Source organism: Populus nigra, chromosome 9 (assembly GCF_951802175.1).
Source record: "Populus nigra chromosome 9, ddPopNigr1.1, whole genome shotgun sequence".
NCBI classification, from domain to species: Eukaryota; Viridiplantae; Streptophyta; class Magnoliopsida; order Malpighiales; family Salicaceae; genus Populus; species Populus nigra.
The window spans coordinates 6,779,456-6,783,566 of NC_084860.1; positions in this window are offsets into that span (position 1 = coordinate 6,779,456).

A 4,111-nucleotide genomic window follows, 5' to 3' on the forward strand; every position below is an offset into this window, starting at 1 on the left:
GTATCACTTATAAGAGCCCCTGCTTTGTATACTGACCCTATTTTTATTGCATAAATAGTGAGGGCAATAATGGAAAATATGAGTAATGTCCTGACCCTTACAACACAGTAGCCTTAGTAGTGCTATCAGCTCCAGTGGTCACGATACCTACAAACAATGTAGTTGCCTTGATATAAATTGTAAAAAGCATGAGAAAGATGAGCTATGAGCCTTTCCTAGGGGATTAGGATGTAAAAATTACTGGCACATGAATCAGAAAGATAGAGAAAACTCTAATTTAGATAAAGGTGCCAGATGAATTGAGGGTAGATATGTCATGTAACTGTTGTCTGGTATAGGATGGTCATGGTGGGAGATAGTGCAGTTAAGGAGGGACATCAAGTTATAAACGTGGGGTGATTTTAGAGTTAATTTTGAAAATCAAGTTTACTCTAGATATCACTGAAAAATGAAGAAACATAAGTTTCTGACATTAACATGATGACATGTCAATGTTTGAGTATGAAAGGAGATTACACGACCTCTTTATAATTGACTTGTATCATGTTTCTACTTCATAAGTATACTTCATTTCATGGCACCTTATACACTACAATGTTAGTATCTAAACTAGACATATCTGCGTAGGATTAAGCAAACACATCGACATACTCGTGTAGTAGTGAGATCAAGTTTTCCCTTTATCTAGTGGTGATTAGAGTTCCTATTTTCAATTATCTTTCATACTGACATTAATTGTCTCTAATTCTTTTCTTTTCTTTTTTCCAGTTTTCAAGCTCGCTCTGATTGTTCTACTAGCTTAGCAAATTCTTTTACATCATCCTCTTCCCATTCATTTTCTTCCATTGCAATTATGTAGTCATCAAAATTTGATCATTCATTCTCAGTGAAATGTGCTTGTGATTTTGTGGATGATCCGCTTTCAGATTTCATGAAAGCGGAAGGTGTTTTAGTGTAAGTATGTATTTTGCAAAGATAAAAGGATGGAAAAATTTGCAAAAATACATAATCTCATTGATTAAAAAAAAGGCTCAATTACAACAAAAACCATATATTGACATTTTGAGCTAAGATTGCCAATTTGATATGAAAGCATAGACAAACATAAAAAGCACACTAGAACAACATTGTCATTTACTTTTTGAAGACTATAGGAGCTTTTTTGGTCACCTAATTTTGGAACATTTCACCACTTACCAACTTTCCCATGAAAGTCTTTACATATGTTTCTTCTACGATGTGAACAATTACTAGTAGTAACAACTCTTCTCCTTCCATAGTCTTTCCTTTCTCACTACAGCTCTTGACCTTACCGTCATCATGTTCCAATATGTTGATGCCTATAATAGTCAAACATTGGGTAGATACATTCATCATATCTTCAGAGTGCATTACATAAGCAGCCTTGGGGAATGATACTTAAATTAGAGGGATGGCAATCTCTTCCTCTTTTCTCGTTTAATATTGGCAACTCCTTAATAGTCTTTCTTTTAAGGCTTAAAGTCAAGCCAAAATCTCTTATTTGCAGTCTTCAATCATATCAGACTTATTTTCTCAAGATTTTAAGAGATAGGATTATACTAGAAAAAAAGTCTATGCCTTAAGAAATATTTGGCCACCATTCTTGTGGCTTCAGAAATTACCAGTTTTCTCAATACCGTGTCTTTTAACACTCATTCTGTATTAACAATTTCAAAAGCATGGAAATTTCCATCTTTGCTCCGCTCCCTTTGACTTTATATAGGGAACCGTCGTGTTCTACACCATTGATAAGGTCTCTTCGGCCTTAACTATTACCAATGTTCCAGTCATAATATACTTCAAACACTGATGCAAGGATGATCTCATGGTGCTAACGGTGTGTATCCAAGGCCTTCCTAATGACATGTGATGTACAGAGGTTTATTATGACCCGTTCCTTCAGCATCGAGCTTGTCTTTAGTGATGTATAGGTAATTTATCGCATTGATTCTTTTGACTAGATACTTCATTGTCCTTTGGGTCATGTCTTAGGGCACATATGCCTCGTCCAATACTTTCTGCAGTGCATTGTAGTGTGGCTCGGAACTTAGGATAAGAGACATCAGGGATATCCTGGTAAGGATTTTCTTCAGCTGCTTTACCACACTATACTCATTATGCTTTACCACACTATACACATTCATCAATGTCATGTCCCATTACTTCGTAGAACTTATAAAAATTATCACTCTTTCTTGAACCTGATTCATTTTTATTGGCAGATACCCTACTTGCATTAACATGTCATACAATTTATCCATGGTTACCCTTAAAAGCTTCTCTTTCTTTCTTTTAAACTTCATATCATTTACTCCTCCATTATTGGAAGCATGATTAAACAAGGGGTTGGAATTGATGTTAGGGTTATCTTCAACGGTTATTCATCTTGCTTTGAATAATTGCAAGAGCTTTGTTTTGAATGTTGAACAAGTATCAATATTATGGCTAGGGTTTTTGGTATGGTACTCATAGATTAGGTTTGGTTTGTACCAATTTGGAAAATAAAACTTTAGTGGTGGACATAGAAGAGGGGCCACATGACTCATGCTTAGCAAATTTGTATACATTTCTCCTAAGAGCATAAGTAGAGGTGAGAGTTGTTTCTGGTTTCTTTGGTATGCTCTCATTGGATTGTTTTCGACTTGGTTTTCTAGCGGGTTAGTAGGCTGGTTTATCAGAAGAGGCTTAACAAAGTTAATACTGGATTTTTAAGAAGACGGGGTCTGATAGCTTTGGGTTTGGTAATTCTTTTTACCTTTATACCCTATTTCCACATTACTCACTTTAGCATTCTTTTTCCTCCTAGTATACCCCTTGTTCTTAGTAGCTTTTAATATTCCACAAGAGGATATTCTATTCTCTCAGCAATAATAACAACATCATAAAAATATTGGGTAAAGTTACCTATCATATGCTCATAATATGAGAACTTTAAAGTATTGGTAAATAGAGTCACCATCTCTTTCTTCAAGGTAGTTGTATATGCATTACCTTGTTTTTTCACCTATGGGTGTATTTTTTGATGGTTTTCTTATTGCTTTTGTCCATCACCATTAAATTCGTTCGGTATGGAGGGATGTTAATATTGAATATGTTATTTCAATAAAACATTATCAAGATCACTTTATTGCTTGACCCTTGTGTTATCCAAGATTATATACCAGCTTTACATATAACCAATCAAGTTGTCTTAGAAGAAATGGATGAGCAACTTCTCATCGCATATGACTTCTGTCATTTTTTTACAGTTGACCTCATGTGCACATTAGGGCATTTCAGTCTTATATATGTGACAAATGCTAGCACCCTAAACTTTTTGAGCACCACTACATTTAGCATCAAGCATATCCCAACTGCTTTAACAGGATCATAGACGTCAAATCCCTCAACAATCCTCAATATTTCTTCTCGGGCAACCCATTTTTTTTGTTCGAGAAGATTGGAGGATTCAACCCCGTAAGATCCCTCCATTGTTAAATCTATTATAGTCGACACTTGAGTAAGTATAATCAAGTGAGTCATTAGAATGCTCGTTGTTCCTTGTGGTCTAGTAGCAGGATTTGCCCTCAAGTTTTGTAATTTGAGGATAATTAGAGTTGTTGGCGGTGGTAACATGGTTGGCTGCTGACTAGATATCCCTTCCCTAGACTACGCTCGTAAGAATTACTCAAGTAAACTAGTTATATAAGCCATATTATTTTTAACATCTTCCAACTCTTTTGGTAGTGGGTTTCAAGGTGAGCCCTGTTTTCATTTTCTGTATTTTTATGAAGCCTCGTATTATAGACTCTAGCAGGGGAACTTATATTTTAAATATCTACCATGCACATTCTATAATTTATAAATGCATATGGATATATGATTATGCATGATGATGTATATTTGATATTGAATAGTTATACCCTAGGGTAATATATGGCCACCATTCCTATATAAACAAGTAGGGTTTTAATCCTTTCATAGTTGTCGAGACAATTTAATCTGAGTCAATGCTTAATAAAAATATACTCATCATAAAGAAATATTGCTCAAAAGGTTAGGTCTAAGACCTTTTCATTAATACTTGATGAAAGCTTTTACATTTGAAAGC